This window comes from Oryctolagus cuniculus, chromosome 7 (assembly GCF_964237555.1).
Source record: "Oryctolagus cuniculus chromosome 7, mOryCun1.1, whole genome shotgun sequence".
NCBI lineage: Eukaryota > Metazoa > Chordata > Mammalia > Lagomorpha > Leporidae > Oryctolagus > Oryctolagus cuniculus.
This window is the reverse complement of record NC_091438.1, coordinates 8,971,859-8,994,816: the sequence shown is the minus strand read 5'-3', so window position 1 is coordinate 8,994,816 and position 22,958 is coordinate 8,971,859. Positions and strand designations below refer to the sequence as shown.

At 46.7% G+C, this 22,958-nt stretch overlaps 2 long non-coding RNA genes across 4 annotated transcripts in view; one reads left to right on the top strand and one right to left on the bottom strand.

Annotated features, from left to right (window-relative positions):
* The window catches only part of LOC103349986 (uncharacterized), a 119,605-nt gene extending 99,346 nt beyond the window's left edge, over positions 1-20,259 (bottom strand). For all 3 annotated transcript variants that reach the window (XR_011390268.1, XR_007923742.2, XR_007923744.2), the window contains exons 1-2: positions 19,984-20,259; positions 18,982-19,084 (exon numbers count right to left, since the gene is read on the bottom strand). This is a non-coding gene — a long non-coding RNA (uncharacterized lncRNA). The remainder of the gene's footprint in view (positions 1-18,981; positions 19,085-19,983) is intronic.
* On the top strand, positions 20,157-22,323 carry LOC138850473 (uncharacterized). Its single transcript, XR_011390269.1, has 2 exons — positions 20,157-20,526; positions 21,602-22,323. It is a non-coding gene; the product is annotated as an uncharacterized lncRNA (long non-coding RNA).
* Positions 22,324-22,958: the final 635 nt, after the last annotated feature.

Sequence of the window (22,958 nt, the reverse complement as noted above, 5' to 3'; positions counted from 1 at the left end):
CTGCCACGCTGTTTCTGCGCTCCCAGGGTAGGCCCTAAGTGGGCAGGGCGCTGCCTGCCACCCTGACAGCTGCGTTGGCACAGGACCTGTCCACTGAAGGGCCACCTTCCCCTGCAGGCAGGGCTCAGGGCGCCACGGAGGTGTGGGCGCACCAACGCCTGCTGCCAGAACGCGGTAGGACATGGGGCAGACCTGCCTCATGGACCACCTGCCGCCCGGAATGCCCTGGGACACGGCACAGTCACCCACGTCTGGGCTCCGAGGCTCCAGGCCCCTTCGCAGGGCCCTGCTTGCCCAACCCCGGCCTGTCAAAAACGTCCCAAAACTGAGTATGGTCTAGAAGGTGCCGTTGGTAAGAAGAGAGACTGTGCCAGCTGCCACCCTGCCAGCCCGGTTCCCCCGGCCCTTGCAGGTCTGACGACTTCAGCATTATCAGAACAGCAAGCCTGAGCTACCGTGGCGCCATGGTCAGCGCCGAGAACAAGCCCGGGACAGCAGGGGGATTCAGGCGCCGCGGCCCTGGGGGCTGGGGCTGCCCCTCCCACGGGTGGCTCCCACCCTGTTTCCTTCTACTTTCAGATCTGCGCCTTCCTGGGATGACGAAGAGGCGCTCGTCACCTTCAAGCGAGGGTCTGAAGAAGAAACCGTCCATCCAATCATCTGTGTAGTCAGAACAGACAGAGCGGAAGCTCAACGGTCATGGCACTGGACTTTCGATTTTTTTTAATTCTCATAGGAATCCTTTTCCTAGGCAGTAGAGAAACCATTAAAGAATTCCCAAGAATAAAAAAAGATTTTTAAGCAATAGAGTAGAGTTTTGGCTGCTTTTTGTCTGAAATTTTCCTCTGGGTGTGGGTGTGTGGTTTGGTTCCTGCTTTTTGTGGGATCGTTGAGTATTTTACCTTGAGGCATATTCAGGAAAATCCAGGTGGCTGTGGCTTCCTGTCCCTGGAATACAGAAACTGACCCAGAGCTCAGAGGCACACGGGCCACCGGCGGATTCACAGGGCCTCGCCACACAACACAAACGGCCTGCAGGTATCTCATCAGGCCCAAAGTTCTAGGGGACAGAATCTACTCCCGGGGACCTGTGCAGATTGATTTTTACTTCCCAGGTGTGCACAAAAGCTACAAGCTTCTTAGGGTTGTGTGTTGTTTTTTTTGTTTGTTTGTTTGTTTGTTTGTTTGACAGGCAGAGTGGATAGTGAGAGAGAGAGAGAAAGGTCTTCCCTTTGCCGTTGGTTCACCCTCCAATGGCCGCTGTGGCTGGCGCACCGCGCTGATCCGAAGGCAGGAGCCAGGTGCTTCTCCCGGTCTCCCAATGGGGTGCAGGGCCCAAGCACTTGGGCCATCCTCCACTGCCTTCCTGGGCCACAGCAGAGAGCTGGACAGGAAGAGGAGCAACCGGGACAGAATCCGGCGCCCTGACCGGGACTAGAACCCAGTGTGCCGGCACCGCTAGGCGGAGGATTAGCCTAGTGAGCCACGGCGCCGGCACTTAGGGTTTTAAAATAATGAATAGTCCTACCTTCCTGTTTCCACGTCTTAGAGACAAAGCTAAACTCGCCCTTTAGTCTCTCCTAAAATGCAACCTGCAAAGTCATCTCTGTGTCAAAGCCGTGGTAGTGTACATAGTCTGAGCTATGAAGGTGACATCTGCATGCTTTCATCAGCAAGTGTTTCTCATTTATTAAGAGTTGCCGAGACAACTCTTTCTAGAGTTGTCTTTCTAGACCGACAGCCAGGAGCAGGAGTATCAGCAGTGACCCATCTGCACTGAAACGAAAAGGTGACTGCTGCTTGCCCAGAGCTTCCGGCTATTTGGGTCCTGTGTTCGGTTTTCTCTGAAACCTATGCCGGAATGCAAAGGCTGAGATTCACAGTCACAAAACAGCAATGGGGCCGGCGCCACGGCTCACTAGGCTAATCCTCCGCCTTGCTGCGCTGGCACACTGGGTTCTAGTCCCGGTCGGGGCGCTGGAGTCTGTCCCGGTTGCCCCTCTTCTAGGCCAGCTCTCTGCTGTGGTCAGGGAGTGCAGTGGAGGATGGCCCAAGTACTTGGGCCCTGCACCTATAGGAGACCAGGATAAGTATCTGGCTCCTGCCATCGGATCAGCGCGGTGCGCTGGCCGCAGTGCTCCGGCCATGGCGGCCATTGGAGGAAGGCTAAGGTCAAGGCTAAGGGCAGTGGAGGCTGCAGTGGAAGGCACAGGGCAGGAGCGCCCGCTGCAATGCAGGTGCAGCCTATGCTGTAAAGAGCCCTCCCGGGGTCAGAACAAGCATCGGACAGGGATCCCAGAAACTGTTACCTGAAAGGAGCCCAGACTCGACTGGATTCTTTTACAGCCCAAGTTTTATTCCAGGTATGTTTGGAAACAATAGAACAACCATCATGACATCAGCTGGGCGTGGTCAGGGAAGCAAAGGAAGCTCCCCAGAGTGGCCATGTGCGTCACCACAGCTGCCCCTCTAGGAGCAGCACCAGAGGCTGGACGCTGCAGTGAGCAGGGGAGGGGACAAGCCTCCCTGGAATCACCCAGCCCGTCACTAAACACAGAAGCACATTATAGCCCCAAACCTCAAAGGGGGTGCCAAAACCCAGTGTTGCTACAATTTATTGTGCAAAACACTGACTTATAACAACAATTATGAAGCATGCAAAGGAACAGGGAAGGAGGGAGAGAGAGGGAAAGAGAGACGGGGAGAAAGAGAAGCTGCCCATGAGAGTGACCTGTGCTAAGATTTAACAATAACCAAAGAAGACGTCAAGGGGCCGGCGCTGCAGCATAGTGGGTAAAGCCCACATCCAATATGGGCACCGGTTTGGGTCTAGCTGCTCCACTTCTGGTCCAGCTCTCTGTTATGGCCTTGGAGAGCAGTAGATGATGGCCTGAGTCCTTGGGCCCCTGACCCCATGTGGGAGACCTGGAGGAAGCTCCAGGCTCTGGCTTTGGATTGGCCCAGTTCCGGCCATTGTGGCCATTTGGGGAGTGAACCAGCGGATGGAAGACCTCTCTCTCTTTCTCTCTCTCTTTCTGCCTTTGCCTCTCTATAACTCTGCCTTTCAAATAAATAAATAAATCTTTTAAAAAAAGACATCAAGGTAGCTGTTACCAATATATTAGCAGAAGCAAAGCTTTACTAAGGAAGGAAGGAAGCTCTGATAATAATGTTTTACAAAACTAAGAATACCAATAAAGTAATTACTTTAAAATGATTAAATAGAAATTCTGGAAGTTGGAAAGTATAATTTCATTATAGAAGCTTAACAGTAGTTTTTAACTGGCACAGAAAATAATAAAAATAAATGAACTTAAAAATAGATTGATAACTCCATTTCTGTAATTCTGACTTTCAAGTAAATAAATGTCTTTAAATTAAAAAAAAAGACACTAATTCCAGTCCCAGCTGCTCTACCTCTTATCCAGCTCCCTGCTAATGCACCTGGGAAAGTAGCAGAAGATGGCCCAACTGTTTGAGCCCCTACCACCCATGCGGGAGACCTGGATGAAGCTCCTGGCTCATGGCTTTGGCCTGGTCCAGCCATCTGGGGAGTGAGCCAGAGAACAGAAATGCGCTCCCTCTCTCTCTCTCTCTCTCTCTCTCTCTCTCTATATATATATATATATACACACACACACACACCCCTCTCTGTAGCTCTGACTTTCAAGTAAATAAATAAATCTTTTAAAAAAGACTGATATGTTATGTAAACTGAAGAAAAGAGAGGAAAAAAAGATGAAGAAAAATGAACAGAGCTTCAGAGAAATGTGGGACACTATCAAACACACTAACACATGACTACTGGGATTATCAGGAGACAGAGAAAGGACTAGAACAAAAAATATATGAAGAAATAAAGGCTGAAAAATCCTATATTTATTGGAAAACAGTAGCCCATAGATCCCAGATGCTCAAGGAAGTCCATGTGAAAGAAACTCAGAGATCCACAAATAGGCACATCATAGGAACAATGTGGAAAGTCAAAGACAAGAAGAAAGGAGCAAGAAAAAAATGACTCATCACTTATAAAGGAACCCCAACAGGTTAATACTCAACTTTATATCATAAAATAAGGAGGCCAGTAGGCAATGGGATATTGTATTCAAAGTTCTCAAAGGAAAAACATCAATTAAGAATATCGTACGTGGGGCCAGCATTGTGTTGTAGCTAGTTGAGCAGCTGCCTGCAGCTCCGGTATCCCATAGGAACACTGGTTCAAGTCTCAGCTGCTCCACTTCCAATCCAGCTCCCTGCTAATGTGCCTGGAAAAGCAGTGGAAGATACGACCAAGTACTTGGGCCCCTGCACCCATGTGGGAGACCTGGATGAAGCTCCAGGCTCCTGGCTTCAGCCTGGCCCAGCCCTAACCATTGCAGACATTTGGGGAAAGGCTTCCATAGCCTTGGCAACTCATGACTAGAGCCTAGGGAGATTTCTGATGCCATAAACAAGAGTGTCAAACTGTTAAGTCAACAACAGGAGTCACTGTATACTTACTCCTCATGTAGGATCTCTGTCCTTAATGTGTTGTCCAATGTGAATTAATGCTGTAACTAGTACTAAAACAGTATTTTATTTTACACTTTATGTTCTGTGTGGGTGCAAACTGATGAAATCTTTACTTAATATATACTAAATCGATCTTCTGTATATAAAGATAATTGAAAATGAATCTTGATGTGAATGGAATGGGAGAGGGAGAGGGAGTGGGAGATGGGAGGGGTGCGGGTGGGAGGGAAGTTATGGGGGTGGAAAGCCATTGTAATTCATAAACTGTACTTTGGAAATTTCTATTTACTAAATAAAAGTCAAAAAACACCATATCTAGCAAAATTATCATTTAAAACTGAAGTCAAAACAAAGGCTTTTCCGGATTAAAAAAAAAAAAAAACAACAGAAAATGTGTTATTAGCCACCTCACAAGAAATACTAGAGAGAGTTCTTCTGGCTAAAAACTAGTAAGCCCAAATACAGTAACCCAAATACACACACACACACAGACACACACACAGACCCTGAAAAGCACACGTAAAGGTGATTACATAAACAAGAAGCCAAATGCATGTTCTTCTTTTATCATCACAACTGATTTAAAAAGCAACCAGGCCGGCGCCGCAGCTCACTAGGCTAATCCTCCGCCTTGCGGCGCTGGCACACAGGGTTCTAGTCCCGGTCGGGTCGCCAGATTCTGTCTCGGTCGCCCCTCTTCCAGGCCAGCTCTCTGCTGTGGCCAGGGAGTGCAGTGGAGGATGGCCCAAGTGCTTGGGCCCTGCACCCCATGGGAGACCAGGAGAAGCACCTGGCTCCTACCATCGGATCAGCGCGGTGCGCCGGCCGCAGTGTGCCAGCTGCGGCAGCCATTGGAGGGTGAACCAACGGCAAAGGAAGACCTTTCTCTCTACCTCTCTCTCACTGTCCACTCTGCCTGTCAAAAAAAAAAAAAAAAAAAAAAAGCAACCAGCAGGGCTGGCATTGTGGCTCATTAGGTTAATCCTCCGCCTGTAGCACTGGCATCCCATATGGGCACTGGCTCTAGTCCCAGCCGCTCCTCTTCCAGTCTAGCTCTCTGCTGTGGCCTGGGATAGCAGTGGAGGGTGGCCAAAGTGCTTGGGTCCCTCCACCCGTGTGGGAGACCAGGAAGAAACTCCTGGCTCCTGGCTTCAGATTGGCACAGCTCCGGCCATTGCAGCCATTTGGAGAATGAACCAATGGAAGGAAGACCTTTCTCTCTGTCTCTCTTTCTGTCTGTAACTCTACCTGTCAAATAAATAAATAAATAAAGCAAGCAAACAACCAGAGACAATCATATATATATATATATATATATATATATATATATGGTAAGGTTGGACCTACAACAAATTAAAATGTATTATAGGTAAAGATATCCTGCACAGTAACAGCAGCAAGGCAGTAGTTGGGGACAAAATTGTATTTGGATAAGGAAATAATGACAGAAGATAGGCAGTTATTATTATCATTATAAGAACATACATTAATAGATGTCATACGCAACACTAATACTACAAAAGAGGGATAGAGTTATTCAGGGTATTTCTGTACATCACTATAATTAAGTCAGCATAATTATGACCTTGCTTCTGATAAAGTAAGACATGTATGGTATATTCCAGAGTAACCACTAAAGAAATAATTGAAAATATATAGTGGAAAATCATTAAAGAAATGTAAGTGCCATATTAGAAAATACTCATTTAATGAAAAAGAAAACAATGAAGGAGGAATAGAAGGGGAAAAAGTAAAACACATTCACATAGAAAACAAAAGATAAAATGGCAAATGTAAATCCAACTTTATCAATAATAATATTAAATATAAACAAATTGAAAATCCAATTAAAAAGAAGAAATTGTCAAAGCAGATTTGAAAACATTACCTAACAACATGCTGTCTACAACAGAGACACTTTAAAGGATACAAATAAACCGAAGTAAAAGAATGAAAAGTTGGTTGCATGTCAGGAGACAGCAGCGACAAGGAAGCTGCAGGGCTATGTAATATAATTGTGTCAACTGCGGAACAAACAACAGTACAAGGTGGCTCCGGACCCTAGGGCAGCTACATGGCCACAGGAACTGGGTTCCTGCCACCCTACTGGGAAACCTGGATTGCATCCTCGGCTCCTGCTCTGGCCTTGGCCCAATCCTGGCTATTGCAGGCATGCAGGCACTTGCTACAGGGAAGGTACATGGAAGTTCTATCTCTGTCTCTACCTAGCCCCATCTCTATCTCAAGTAAATAAAACAAACAAACAAAAAATGTACCACTAGAGACACTTTATCATGAGGAATGAGTCAATCTATGAGGAAGATATAATTAGATACCCACATACATCTAGAACACAGCACCAAAATACACAAAGAAAAATCTGATAGAAATTAGGAGAGAAACAGTTCCATTCTACACTGTCAATAATATATGGGACAATGAGACAAGAGTTTAACAAGAAAGAACCAGAATAACACTAAACCTAACAGACATTGTATTAGCCAGCTAATAACAGTTAAACCTAACAGACATTGTATTAACCAGCTTTTCATCACAATGAAATATCCAAGACAAGCTATTTTTGAATGAGGAAGCTTGTTTTTGTTCATAGCTATAGAGACACACAGTCCAAAACTGGGAGTCTCGTTGGTTGGACTCTCTGGTGAGGCCAGAGTGGGCAAGGACCCAGTATGCGTGCAGAAACAGTTGCATCATGAGCCAGCAGAGACATCTTAGGTCTGGCTTAGGCTTTCATAATCAACCTACACATGCCAATTACCTTCCAACGGCACACCCTCAGTGACTTAAATACCTCCTGTTAGTCCCACCTCCTGAACACAATTATTGGGCTAAGTTGCCACCCTTTTAGTGAACATAAGACTTCAGAGTTTAAACTTTAAATGTCTGCCTGAGTTCAGGAGTCATATCTTTTATTTGCACAATTCTGCAAAAAATGACAGAAATCCATTTTTCAAGTATACATGAAAAGTTGTCCTAGCTGTATGCTAGTCCAAGGAATATGCCTTATTAAATGTAAAAGGATAGTAATAGTATAAAGGATATACTCTGACTGCAACCTAAGGAAGCTAAAAGTCATTGGATTGAAGAAGTATATATCACACACCTAAAATAATTCAAAAGGGAAACAAGAAAATATTCTGAGATGAATAAATATGAGGACAAAACATACCAGAACTATGAGATGCAGTTTAGCGATGCTTAGAGGGAAATCTGTAGCTCTACATGCCTATATTAAGAAAGAAAAAAAAAACTCAAAGCAATAATCTAGACTTTCACTCTTTGTGGAAAAAGAAGAGCAAAATAAACCTAAAGCAAGCTGGAAGAAGTAAATGATAAAGACTGCAGCAGATTGAATGAAGCAGAAATTTTTTTTAACAAAGGAAATCAATGAAAAAAAACCTGGTTCTTTGAAAAGATCAACAAAACTGACAAATCCTTAGTTAAACTGACCAACAAAAAAGAGAGAAGACTCAAATTATTATAATCTGAAATGAGAGCATATAACTACCAACTCTTCCAAACTATAAAATACTGTAAATAACTGTACACCAACAAAACCGACAACTCAGGTGAAATGGACAAATTCGTGGAGAGACACATACCTCCAAAACCTGCTGAGAAAGTAGACAATATTAATAACCTATAACAAGTGAAGAGACTGAATCAGTAACCACAAAACCCACCCACAGGGCAGGCATTAGGCATTCGGCGCAGCAGCTAGGACACCACTTGGGACACCCACACCCCATACCAGAGTGCCTGAGTTCAAGTCCAGCCCCACTTCTGACTCCAGCTTCCTGCTAAAGCACACTCCAGGAAGCAGCAGGTCCCCTGCCCCCATGCAGGAGACCAGGAATGACTTTTCAACTCCGGGCTTTGGCCTGGCCCAGCTCCAGCTGTTACAGCCACTGGGGGAGTGAGCCAGTGGATGGAGGATCTCTCAAGATCTCTCTCTCTCTCTCTCCTTCAAATACATAACAATAAATAATTTTTTTAACTACTCGCAAAGAAATTTAGACCCACATGGCTTCACCACTGAATTCTACCAGGCACTTACAGAACAGTATCAATTCTTCATAAAAAGTTTCATGAAATAAAAAAGGAGAAAATGCTTCCTGCCTTATTTTACAAAACCAGTATTATAAGACATCAGGAGAGAAGAAAAATACAGATCAATATCACTTATAAATATTAACACAAAATCTTCTATAAGACACTGACAAACCATCAAAATTTTAAAAATAAGGAATATACATCATGACCAAATGTGATTTATCCCAAGAATGCAAGGTTAGTTCAATATAAAAAAAAAATCAACCGACTACTGAAATGAGTTCTTTGAAACTGAAAAGTATCTGAGATATCCTGGATTAGCAAAGAATGAGGTCATGGAATACATTTAATGGAGTTGCTGGGGGTCAGAAATAATACGATTGCTTAATGATTACACTCTGTTAAGACCAGGCTCTTTCCCAAAGTGGTGAAGGCCAAACTCCTGAAGCTGTCTGACCATGTTTTCTGCCCCAGGAGACAGGGAGGTGTGGAGTCACCAGCAGGTTCTACCACCACTGGGTGACAGGAGGAGTACATTAAAACCCACACGGTGCAGCCACATAGAGAGGCAAGGGGACTGCCTTTTCACCGTTCCTGTCATAGTTGGAATCACTATTTGACCTGTTTTCTAAAAAAGTGAGCTCAGGGATCCCTCTCATCCCTGTTTAGCTGTTCTGCTGAAAGACAGAGAGAGCAGTCTGTTTGCAACAGAGCGGTCTCAGGGAGCCCAGGGGCAGAAGTGCAAGGTGACCGGAGGAGCGGAGGAGAAGAGAGGGATCACACGTGCTCAGAGGCAGCCAGGACCAGTGCTCCTGGAGGACCACGAGCCAGGAGCTGAATGAGCCTGGCTTCTTAATAACAGCAATCGAAGTCCCCAAGGAACTCGGACCATATGGCTTACTGTCTCATTCATCAAATATAGCTGGAAATCGGAAAGCTGTTGGAGTTACTAGTAAGAATAGCGTGATAAAAGCCAAATTTTCTTTCTGCTTCTGTCTGCAATTTTCAGGGTTAGATCCTTCAAAATAACTCCCTCGAGTGTTGTCAGCCGGTCTTGTCATCAGTTCAGGTGATATTTCACTGTGTAAACTACTATGTCTGGGCTTTTAAGACACCTAATGAGGATTTCTTTCTGTGATTAATTTCCTGATTTTAAAGCTATCCTTTAAAAAGTTTTCCTTCACATTCTCAAAGAGTGAGCAACACTCTAGCTAAACCCAATTCCCAGGCAACAAAGGAAAACTCAAATTTTGTTTTACATTGTGGAAACTTTGTTACATAAAAGTTTCCTGGAAGCATAACCTTTTAAGCTTGGGCAGGACATTAGAAATCATCTGATGCGAATGTTTTATTTTGCAGATGAGGAAACTAAAACACAAAGAACCCTGTAGCCTGCCAACACCCCAATTAGTGGCAGCCGAACTTGAACCTGGGCCTCTGCACACCCACGCAGTGCTCTTTTGAGTATTTTTCTTCATGTAGAAAATAAATGATCCCAAAACTGGAGTTTATAAATCTTTGGAGTTATTTTTAAAGTATATTTTGCTACATAAATATTCTATCTATTTGGAAAGAACATGAGTCTTCTACAAATTTGTTACATTGCCTAGAGCAGGGACTCAAAAATGTCTGATCAATTCCAGGAAAACTGGTGATGGCAGGCACAAGGCAGTAGTAAGCTCAGTTTTAGGGAACACTGAGGAACGGAACAGATGTGAGTACTCGGTTTAATTCAGGCGCCCTTGAATAAATAGCTAACAATGGGAAGGCTAATAGCAACACTGCTACTTGTAGCTTGTTTCTGCTCAGTGCCTCCTAACCTCCTGCCTGCTGTCTGACCCTCACTGCTCTGTGTCTCGTATCTAACACGTTCTGATTCCTTGCACCAAAACTGGACTCCGTGTCTCCTGGCTTGATCAGGCTACACCTCACCTTAGTCTTTAAGTGGCTTCTCATCATTCCAGACTTTGGCCCTTATGACTTGTGTGACCTTGTGCAATGACGTAACTACGTGGGCCTTCCCTTGAAAACCAAGGGGGTGGCGTTGGATCTATTCAGCTAGCATTACCAATTAAGAAGAAAAGGTTTTCTGTGGTTAAACACACTTGAGAAACACTTCTTAAGCAGAGAGATCTCACCACAAAAGAGCTTCCAATATGAGTACAGCCATCCTGGAATTGCAATGGAAGGCTCTTTCTATGACCAAAGACCCCACTGCACCAGCGCAAATCTATTTCCAAAGGCTGACCCAGCTGATGGATGACTCTGAAATTCTTTCTCAGGGCTATGACGTCTTATGTGTAACAGGTATACTCATTGGCCCTCACCAAAAGATAGTAAATCTCCTTGGAGTCATGGGGTGATGGCATTCACTCAATCTGTGCAATATTTTCTCCCTTCTCAGCTGCTCTACTGAGAACCGAAACTTGAAGGAGTTCTAAACCAACATGCACGCTCACGTTCAGGCACAGAAATACTTTGTGGGGAATAACGGGCTCAAGGTTGGACACAGTCTGCTTGCTGGAATAAGTTACACTTGCCTCTTTTTTGTCTTGAAGATCTTTGATAATATATTCACTGTTTGTTCTTGCAACACAGTTTTCAATTCTGATCAACAAAATAACAAATCAAAAGCATAGTGTGTTTCTTAAAGTCCCCAGAAGAAACAGATGCCAAACCCAGGGCACTGTTACAGAAACACCCAGGGTAGCACCGAAAGCAAAGGGCCTACCTTAACAACCACCCAAAGACATTTTTCATCTCAGACCAAACATGAAGTTGCAAATGACTGAGTCTAAACCAGTGAGCAGGATTTCTCACCAACTGCTAACGTAATTTATACTTGATTCTTCGTTATGCTATCTTCTAAAACTGCTCTTGCTAACTAACCACAATGCATTCTTCAGGATGCCAATCTGACTTCCTGCTGAACTCCCAGACACGGCCACAAGAACACAGAGTAAGCAGCAGCTCCTGTCATGAGCTTCACTGTGAGCGAATTAGTTTAGAAATAAAATTCCCAGTTGGTCACTCATTCACGTCTTTACTTTTTGATTCCTCTGAAATCCAGATGGTTTACAGCCTCTGGTACTAAGAACCATAACAGAAAAGTGAGACAATTTTATTAAGTGCTCTTATTCCTATGTTTGACATTTGAGGACAAGAAAAATTCTGTCAGTGTTCTGTGCCTTTCAAATCTTCCACAGTTTTCAACATCAATGATTCAGTTCCATTTCATTTCCTTCTGCCACTGATGACCCGGATGCTAATCTAAAGAATCTCCCTGATGACATGCTCCTTCTCCCCCAAGTTGTAAATCGAATATGGACAGACTTTGCATAGCACCCATCCTAATTTAGCAGGCTCCCAACATCTGAGTCTTTTAGACTAAAGCCTTTGGATGCTATTCACAGAAATGTATTTCATTGCTATACAAAACGTAGCCCCAATTCCTGGACATCTGGGTGACTTTTACACCAGGCATTGTCCCCCACTGCCATCCACCACTATGAAACTAAGCACTGGCTAAGGTGAAATCACAAAGGGACCTACACAACATGACACAAGCAACAAGACTGGTGGGTATAGGCAGGCCTCCCTACACCTGTGCATGACAGCAAGGAAAAACACTGCATCTACCAACTCTAAGATGCCCTTCTCCCCCTCAAGGCAGAGGAAGTGGGAATGTGTATGCAAAGTAGAAAACAGAAATAGCAAATGTCAACAAACTGATCAGAATGGAGCACATGTCACAAAATATATCCTGAGCCTTTCGACCCCTCCCAAGTCTCTCCTTCCCTCCCGGGGTTCCAGCCCCTCTCCCCTCAACCCAGAAACATCGGCGAGTTTTCCCATCTTCAGAGAAATTCCATACAGAAAACAAGCCGTACACAAGACGATCTGACCTCTAGCTAACAGCCCACACATCCCGCAGGCCCCTCACCTCATTCCCAAGTCCAAGTTCACCTGCTCCTGCATGAAACAGATGCTAAGTCAAGGTGAGGAGGGGAGGTGTCCAAGCAAAGAGCTGCGTGCATTCGGGAGGCCGTGAAAACGGACAAGGGGAAGGCATGGGACTGGGGCTCAAGAGGTGAAGAAGTGCTGCAGGTACCTGGTCCTACAGTCCAGTAGGTGACTTCAGAGACAAGAGTCTGGCCAAGCCTCTGACAAGTCCTTAAAAACAGTCGTGACTTCTGGGCGCACAGATCCATGATTTTACAAAACTGAGTCACACACACACACACACACAGAGTAAAGGATGATTATCCATGACTTAAAGGCATGTTGGTTAATTCGTCATTGTGGAGGCCACCTGGGCCCCTGACAACAAGGAGGCCCCTAGTGAAAATCCCCAGCAATAAGGAAGCACCCAGGACACGCTGCAGCCGGTGGACACCCCAGTGAAGGGCCCTGTTTAAATCGAGTGCCTCCTTCTTGGAGGGATGACCCAGAAATGGCTTACCCCAGCGTTCCTCGGGCCATGTCGCCAGGGTTTCTGCCTCTAGGTCAATCACCTGAATTGGGATCAGTTTAACCCCCAACCCAAAAAAGCTGTGTGGTTTTCCATGTGTCCCCGACACAGACTTCCAGAACCGGAGTTCTAGCCCTTTAGCAAAGCTCAGCTGGGACACAGTCCCCCAGCTTCAAGTCTCTTGTATTCGCTGCTGACCTTGTTCTGTCTACGTGGGGAAGCCCAGCCACAGAAGAGGTAAGATTTTTCTCACCTGCATTTCCCATCTCCATGGCTGAGCCCTGGGTCTCGCTGGCTGTGGTGGGTACCACATGGGGTTGTTGGCAGACACAGGGGCCACACATTCAGCCCCTCCTGGTTTCCCTGCACCCACATTTCAGTCCTCAGTCCACGCTGTCTGCCCCTCAGGATCTCCATCTGTCCCTTTCAGGTCTCGACATTGTTGAGTTGTGCAATTTTAACCATGACCATGCTAAGTCTCTTGTCAGCCACAGTTCCAGGTATTCTCTAAGAACATCTGAGGTCAGATCCATGGAGAAGACTTAACAAATGTTTCTGAACAACAGGTGCCTGACTGCCTTAAGATTGGTGGACTCTATAGATAAGCCTTTCTAGGACTCTGAGGAGAAAAAAAAAAAAAAAAAAAAACTGCTCCGGCTGCTCCACTTCCAATCCAGCTCTCTGCTGTGGCCTGGGATAGCAGAAGATGGCCCAGGTCCCTGGGCCCCTGCACCCACACGGGAGAGCCAGATGAAGCTCCTGGATCCTGGCTTTGGATCGGTGCAGCTCCAGCCATTGTGACCAACTCAGGAGTGAACCATCGGATGGAAGACCTCTCTCTCTGTCTCTGCCTCTCCTCCTCTCTGTAACTCTGACTTTCAAATAAATAAATAAATCTTTTAAAAAAGAAGGAAAAGCAGGGAGAATAAAGATATTTTCAGAATTCTTAACATACATTTGTGCCTGGGTTTGCTGGCCAGGAAGACAAATAATTCAGAAAAAGACACAATATTCATTGTGTTCTGTGTATATGTAATCTTACTAAAAGTGCTTCTCTTCATTTAGGTATTTTTAAATGACTATTTTGAAATGTAAATTAAAGGTGCCTGTAGACAGGAAAGTGAAATAGGAAGGAAGCAATGAACATGACAATGTATTCTGGGCACAGAAGGTTAAGGAAAGATAATTTTTGGATAAGGAAAGGCACTGTATATGAAATTCAGTCCTACAACAAGATGACTGCATTACTCTAGACTGGAGAGAAAAGGGTAGGAGAGATAACTTGGTAATCTAAGAATGCTGCATAAGGTGGGCAGGAGTTGGATGTCGTGTGGGCTGAGGTTGGCTGAGGTTAGAAGAGAGTGAAAAGCCCTAGGCCTGGGTTCTGAGCTCCCCGGGTAGAGAACGCGGCTTCCATCCCCCCACAGCCACCGACCCTAGTAAGCCCTCCATCTCTCTCCTCCTCGCCCTAACTCTCAGGCCTCCTCTTTTGAATAAGCTAGTTCAGCTTACATCCTCCAGCATATGGCAAATCCATGTCCAAACAGCAATGCCACAAAGATTCCGGCCCCTTAAACATCAGATTCCTCCAGACGAAGCCACCAGCAGTCCCCTGGATAACACAGCAATTTATATGGAGCAGATCACCCCCTCTTCCCCGAGTCTCCACCACCTGCTGGCGTCCTACCGCCAGGACCCCAGGACACCTCCACCATGTTAGGCAAAGCAAATCAACATCTCTGCCCAGCAGTTAGAGAAGATGAGACCCAGCCTAAATGACCAAGGTTTGTCACTGTTGATCTCTCAGTGGGAGGGGGGAGTGGAGGCCACCTGGGCCCCAGGCAACAAGGAGGCCCCCAGTGAAAGTCCCCAGCAGTAAGCATGAACTGGGATGAGAAGCCCCTTGCCCACGGCAATCCCGCAGCAGTCGGCTTCCAGCTGGCCTGCTGGCCTGCTGCTCCCGGCTGTGTGTTTGCTACATCTAACTCTGCTCACTGCTCTCTGACTGCTGGTGAATTCCTTCATGGCCTGCAATGCTGGCCTCCATCAGTCTCGTCCCGAGACAGTAAAAGGCGGGAATGACAGTCACCATGTAAGCAACTCAATCCACATGAACCAGTTTACAAGTGGAGAGCAACACAGCGACACACGAATTCTGAACTCTACTAAAACATTCTTTTTGAACACACAGCACCGGTGCTATAAATTTGCAAGCGAATAAGTCACAAATATCTGTGTGGAAGGCAATTAGAGGAAATCCAGAAGGCGTCAGTAACAGTCCTTGATTTGAGATCTTAGACAAGGCAAGCTGGCCTCTTAAACTGACTGTTATTACCAGCAGTAGACTTACAGCCTCCATCTAAATAAAGTCCTCATATAACTCTGCTTGCAAATATTATTTGAGATAACAAAAGCTTCACCCTTAGAAAAAGGATAAATATTTAGTGATTCTGAAATTGGATTTACCAAGTGTGATTATTTTTGCTCCAAATCTAGTCAAGCTGGAATGTTGTATCCCATTTGCTAAAGCACCCATTCCTGTTTGCCTACAGACTCAGGCTATAAACTTGTCATCTCTTTTTTTGACTGTGAGTTTGTAATTCTATGATGCTTTTCAAAATGCAATTAAAATAAATGAAGTCATTTTAGCATCCAAAGCAGGCGCTGGAACCCAGCTGACCACACTGTGTTGGGACTCATTAAGGAGAAGTTATACACAAAAATGGTTGTGTTGGACAGGGGAGCAAGTGTCTTCAAAACACACGCTCTGACTTGGTTCTAGGCCACTGCATGTTCGAAGCCCCTCCGTTGCAGCCCTGGGGATCTTGTATAACCGTTGCTGCTATAAATTTATAAGCTTGGTTTATAGTTCTTCTGGGAAACTCTGAATGTTTTGATTATAAATTTAGACTGTTAAACCCCAAGAGAACCCAATAAATCCTAGACAAACAAGATCAATTCACAGTTGCCTTTTATATGCGATTCTCAATCTGGGACAGTAATTTAAGACATGTGCTGCTTAGGTTTGGAAGGAAGAAAAGCCACGATCCTAAATACAGCCACTTGTATGTCTGAAGGTTTTAAACTCCGCAATTTATATTTTCACTGCTTCAGCTTGTCATGCATTGTTGATCAATTAAAACAAAAACTAATCCCAAAGCCCTCCAAATCACAGGACATTGTTCTGAGTTATTTGTTAGTCGGCTACTAACAATAAAATTAATGAATTCTTATTAACTTAAATCCTTTTTTTATTATGTCTTTATACTCCAGGTCAATTTTAAAAGCGCACACAACTACCCTCTAGAGGGAGGAAATACTTGTTTTAGCATCTAACAAGAGGAAAATGAAATCCAGGCTGACTTAAAAATTGGGGCAAGAAGGGGCTGTCATGTGGCACAGCCAGTTAAGCCACTGGCTGCAATGCTGACATCCCAAATGGGCACCAGTTCAAGGCCCAGCTGTCCACTTCTGATCCAGCTCCCTGCTAATGACCTGGGAAATGTAGCAGAAAACGGTCAAAGGGCTTGGACCCCTGCTCCCATGTGGAAGACCCGGGTGAAGCTCCTGGCTCCTAACTTTAGCTTGGCACAGCTCTGGCCATTGTGGCCATCTGGGGTGTGAACCAGCAGAAGGAAAATTTCTTTCTCTCTTTCTCTTTCTCTCTCTCTCTCTCTCTCTCTCTCTCCCTCCCTCCCTCCCTCCCTCCCTCCTCCCCCTGGTCTCCTATCACTCTGCCATTCAAAGAAATAAAATAAATTTAATTGTCTGGTACTTCATACTATAGATATCTGTCTACTAGACAGAAATAGCTCAAGTTTATTTGACTAGAGTATCATCAGAAAAAAATAATTCAATAAAGAAATATTTATAAGCTCCAATTGTGTGGAGAAATGTGGATTCTGTAAAGATGTTAAGAGGTCATGCATGCTATTACTGACTTCAGAGAACATAAAATTTAATTTGAAAGTCAATAAGACTAAAATTCAAAAAGATAATCACATAAAAATTATATTGATGTATGGCATAAGCTGGTGGTCGGATGGTAGCATCACAGGGTCAAAGGCATCCAGGGAAAGTTCTGGGCTGTCTCCCTGGGAGCAGAGCCAATCCCTTATCACTTTTTTCCCCTTTTTCACTTTTTTTTGGCCTCCCAAAAACTTGCCTGACACATAGTTGACATGCAATGTAAGTTTTTAGAAAATAACAACAAAGGCACTAGTCCTCTATACAGAAGGAAATGTTATCAAGAAAGACGTATAGTAACAACAACAAAGGTAAAACAACCACACTTAAAAGGAAATGTAGGGGGCTGGTGTTTTGGCATAGCAGGTAAAGCTGCAGTCTGCAGTGCTGGCATCCCATATGGGCACCAGTCTAGTCCTGGCTGCTCCACTTCCGATTGAGCTCTCTGCTGTGGCCTGGGAAAGCAGTAGAAGATGGCCCAAGTGCTTGGGCCCCTGCACACACGTGGGAGAGCCAGATGAAGCTTCCGGCTCCCGGCTTTGGATCAGCTCAGCTCCAGCCGTTGCAGCCATTTGGGGAGTGAAGCAGCGGAGCCAAGATAGATCTCTCTCTCTCTCTCTGTCCCCCCTCCCCTTTGTAACTCTGCCTTTCAGATAAATGAAACAAATCTTTTTTTTTTTTAAGAAGGGAATATAAAAGATCAAAGACAAAACCTTAAGTACACTCTCTTTTAAATTTTTTATTTATTTTTATTTAAAGGGCAGAGAGAGAGAGAGAGAGAGGGAAAGCCGGATCTCCCGTGCACTGATTCACTCCCTAAATGCCCACAATGGCAGGGCCAGGTCAAGCTGAAGCCAGGCGCTGGGCTCTGCCCTGAGTCTCACACATTAGTGATCCAAGTAGTTGAGCCATCACCCCTGCCTCCAGGTGCGTATGTGCAGCTGCAGCCATCTGGGAAACGGACCGGCAAACTGAAGATCCCGCTCTGTTTTTGTCTCTGTCTCTCTCCCTTTCCCTCTCCCCACAACTCTGCCTTTCAAATAAATAAATTCTTTTTAAAAAAAGAACAAACCATCATCAAAAGCAAAAACAATAATAAGTAGGAATCCTCACAACAGTAAGAGAGAAAGAGGAGTCACTGTATCCTTACATAGACAGAAGCAGAACTAAGAAACACAACAGGCTTTTCAGCAAAAACCACGCCACTGGGCCAGGGTTGTGGGGCGGCAGGTTAAGCGGCTGCCTGGAACACAGGCATCCCCTGTGAGCGCCAGCTGCTCCATTCTGTCCCCTGCTAATGTGTTTGGGAACGCAACTAAGGATGAAGCAAGTGCTTGGACCCCTGCCATGCTGGTGGGAGACCAGGACGGAGCTCCAGGCTCCCGGTCATTGCAACCATCTGGGGAGTGAACCAGCAGGTGGAAAATCTCTCTGTCGCATTGTGTCGCATTGTGGCATACCCGGTAGAGCCGCCACCTGTCTCTCGTTCGCTCGCTTCCAAGTACGTGAAAATAACCGCACTGGTAACAAAATTAAAACCAGCTTATTTATTACATGGCCGGCGCCGCGGCTCAATAGGCTAATCCTCCACCTTGCGGCGCCGGCACACCGGGTTCTAGTCCCGGTCGGGGCGCCGGATTCTGTCCCGGTTGCCCCTCTTCCAGGCCAGCTCTCTGCTGGGGCCAGGGAGTGCAGTGGAGGATGGCCCAGGTGCTTGGGCCCTGCACCCCATGGGAGACCAGGAGAAGCACCTGGCTCCTGCCATCGGATCAGCGCGGTGTGCCGGCCGCAGCGGCCATTGGAGGGTGAACTAACGGCAAAGGAAGACCTTTCTCTCTGTCTCTCTCTCTCACTGTCCACTCTGCCTGTCAAAAAAAAAAAAAAAAAAAAAAAAACCAGCTTATTTATTACAAAAGAAAGCGACAGCAGAGAGTAGCATTAAGCGCAGACCCTCTTACCCAAGACTTCGTCTGCCCCCCGGAGACCCTGGGCACACTGCACAGCCTCTCCCTCGGCGTCACCGGGTGGATAATGACGTCACCCCAAGTCTGGTCCTGGCCACTGGTAACAAGGAGGACAGAGTGTGAGGACAAGGGCCGGCGGAAGTCTACTCTGTGCACAGACTGCAGGGGTGGTGGGCGGACACCTAAGGAGCCATGGTGGTCCCCGGGCGAGAGCAGGGCGCAGGGCTGTTGGGGGCCAGGAGCAGAGGCCTTGCTCACGCGGACGCAGCCAAACACCGGCACTGGCGGCAGTCCACAGGGCTCCGGGGGGCCGGGCACCTTCTTGAGAAAAACGCCGCGGGGAACCCTGGCCGGCGCATCCCAGCGCATTCGGAGTGCCGGCTGGCCAGGCGGGCGCTGCAGCGTCTGGGGGACCCGCGCCCGGGGCAGCGGGCTAAGCCTCCGCCTGCAGTGCCAGCAGCCCATACGGACGCTGGTTCGAGACCCGGCTGCTCCTCTTCCCATCCAGCTCTCTGCTGTGGCCTGGGAAAGCAGCGGAGGATGCCCAGGTGCTTGGGCCCTGCACCCGCGTGGGAGACCCGGAGGAAGCTCCTGGCTTTGGTCTGGCCCAGCTCAGGCTGTTGCGGCCATTTTGAGAGTGACCCAGCGGATGAAGACCTCTCTCTCGCTCTCTTTCAAATAAATAAATTAATTACAAGCGGTATTTTGCTGGTATCTGAATGGGGCACACAAGGCGCCGAGAGATTCCAGGGTTTCGTGAGCCGTCCTGAGGTCCACGTCCCCTGATGTCTGGGACTAGGGAGCTTTACGGCGTCCTCACTGCACCCCTTAGTTACACCCCGCTGAGCTACCGCACCCCGCCCGTCTCGCTGTTACGAGGTGATCGCCGCAGGGTTATGGGGCGCTCACCCTCAGGCCTCGGGCTTCTTCGCCAAGAACAACCCTGGCGCCCACTGTGGCAATACCTTATGATAAAAAAAATTCAAAATCACTCACAAGAGCAACACTTCCACGCCTTCGGGGCAGGATGCCCGCCTCTAGTCCCAGTGATGCGGGAAACCTTAAATAATTTTAAGCCCATGAGCGGGAAGCTATATCTCGTTGGCTCTGGGCTGCCATGTTCAACTACCTGTCAATCAGGGGACACCGCCGCCGGAAGTACCGCCTCTTACCGGACGTGGGGGTGGAGCCACGCAAACACTTCCGGTTTTCTAAAGCGCTTAAAAAGCGAGGAGGAGCGGAAGTTCCCGTTCTTTTCCTTGTCTGATAGATCGCGTTCTTTGGCCCACTTTCCTGAAGTAAAGACCTAATGGGCCTGGGTATTTTTCTCTTTATAAGTAAAGCTGATCACCCTGCATGCCGTGTTTGGGCCTGTATTCAGAATTCTCTAAGTCAAAGAGTCTGGAAAATTAATTTAGACCCGACCTAGCCCCGGAAGCCGGCCCTAAGGAGAGCGCCGTCAGGAAGTCGCCCTCCTGGTTCAAATTCAGGCGACCAGGGGTCCCCAGGCACGGCCCCAGAAGAGGACGCTCCCGGCAGGTGAGTGCGCCTAGGGCCAAAGGCCTGAGCCAGGGCCGGGGGACAGGGACGGGAGCGCGCGCGGGTGTGCTGGGGTCAGGCCAGGGTCAGGCCAGGGTCAGGCCTCGGGCTGGCCGGGAGCGACGTCAGCGAAAGGCACGGGGTGAATGGAGCGCGTCCGCGGCAGCCTGACCCCACAGCGGGTGAGGTCCCCGATGGTCCGCTCCCGACCGCCAGCCGGGGACGGACTGTCCTCCGGGTGCCCCGGAGCCACCTGTCCGCTTCCTGGACCTGAGATCCCGCAGCCGCGGAGGGTGCTGTCAGGGACGTGGAACCTCCTGGTTCCTTCGTCCCGGCATCCGCGCCCTCGCGCCTCCCTCTGGGAGCTGTGTCTGCCTGGTTCCGGTCCCCAGTGCGAGGGCTGGGCCCCACCTCCACTCCTGCCTCAGTGGACAGGATCCGCGTGCCTGCCAGTCTGTTGTTCCAGCCTCAGGACACTTTGATGGGCTCGAGGACCAGGGTGTGCCCACCCAGGTGCGCCGTGCGCTGAAATGCAGGGGAGGGACTTCTTGGGAAGGAAGGGGTTTATCTCAGCTCACAGTTTAGAGGCGGTAACCTCTGTAGTGCAGGGTCAGGCACCACACACACACACACACACACATACATGCACATGCATACACATACATACACATGTACACATACATGCACACACATATACACATACACATGCACACATACATGCACACACACGTACATACACGCATACACACACATACGTACATACACACATATACATACATACACACATACGTACACACATACATACACCACATGTGCACTCTGGTGTCTAAGAAAAGTGTTGAGAATGTGTAGGAAAAACAGACTTTTTTCTTTGGGAAAAAGCTTTATAAAATAGTGTCAATTATTTATGTACCAGCAGTACATTTTGCTAATTTTTTTAAAGATTTATTTATTTATTTGAAAGAGTTATATATAGAGAGAGGTCGTCCATCCGCTGGTTCATTCTCCAAATGGCTGCAATGGCCAGAGTTGGTCCGATCTGAAGCCAGCAGCTTCTTCCACGTCTCTCACGCAGGTGCAGGGCCCAAGGACTTGAGCCATCTTCTACTGCTTTCCCAGGCCATAGCAGAGAGCTGGATTGGAAGTGGAGCAGCCGGGACTCGAACCAGTGCCCATATGGGATGCTGGTGCCACAGGTGGAGGTTTAGCCTATTATACCACAGCGCCAGCAGCCCCAAACATTTTGCTTTTTTGTTCATAGATTACACTCATTTCGAAGTGACTTTTGCCCACATCCTAAATAATTTAATTTAATTTGAAGAGATTGTGATTTACTCTTTGGGCTATAAGATCAAATGCACATCACCGTGTATCCAGCGTTACAGTCTACAGAACGCTTCGCCCCACCCCATGGACTCATTGATTTACTGATCAGCTCTGTAGTCCTGCCTTCTCTGGAATGTCACGAGAGGGTCCAGGCAGTGTGGAATCCCTTCAGACAGGCTTCCGAATCAATGGGTGATTCAGCCAGCGCTTTGCACTTTGGAATGTGCACTCATTTCTGTTGTGGAATATATATTCCATTGCATGATGTGTATCCCATTGCCTGAATATGTATTCCTTACATGATGTATATCCCATTGCCTGAATATGTATTCCTTACATGATGTGTATCCCATTGCCTGAATATGTATTCCATTGCATGGATGTACCTCCACTTGGTTATGCATTGGGCCATTGAAGGTCATCCTGGGAAGGTTTTGGTCATTATGAATAGAACTGCTGCACATAACGGCATGCTTGTCTGGACGTCATTTTTCAAATCAGTTGTCTAAATACAGACAGTTTAGTGGTGTGATTGTGAGAGCACCAGGTGGAACTTGTTTAGCTTTGGCACTAACCACCAAACTGTTCTGCCAACTGGCTCTCGTGCCATGCACACCACCAGCCAAGAACGCTTCCTGCTTCTGATCCTCAGCTGTCGGCCTTGCCGTTGTTTAGGGTTGAACAGTTATGATAAGCCTGCAGTGCTATCTCGTTATTACCGTCGTTTGCAATTCCCAGTTGACATCTGGTGGTGAGCAGGTATTTGTATGAAAATTTCCTGTCTTTGTACTTCCTGTGGTCAGGTAGCCATTCCGGTATTTACACATTTTTAACTGAATTGCTAGTCTTCTTACTGTAGATCCTTGACAAGTCTTTGTATATTTTGAACCAAAATTCCTGATCAGGTATGTATTTTGTAAATTTTTTTTCACACAGTCTGTGGCTTGTCTTTCTGTTCTCTGAAGAGGATTTTTCACAGAGCAGAATATGTAATTTTATAAAGTCCACATGCACATTTTTTCTTCATTGAATTGGCTTCTGATGTTGTGTGTTACAGCTTATTACTAAGTTCAAGGTCACATTTCTTATTCTTCCAGACTTTTTAT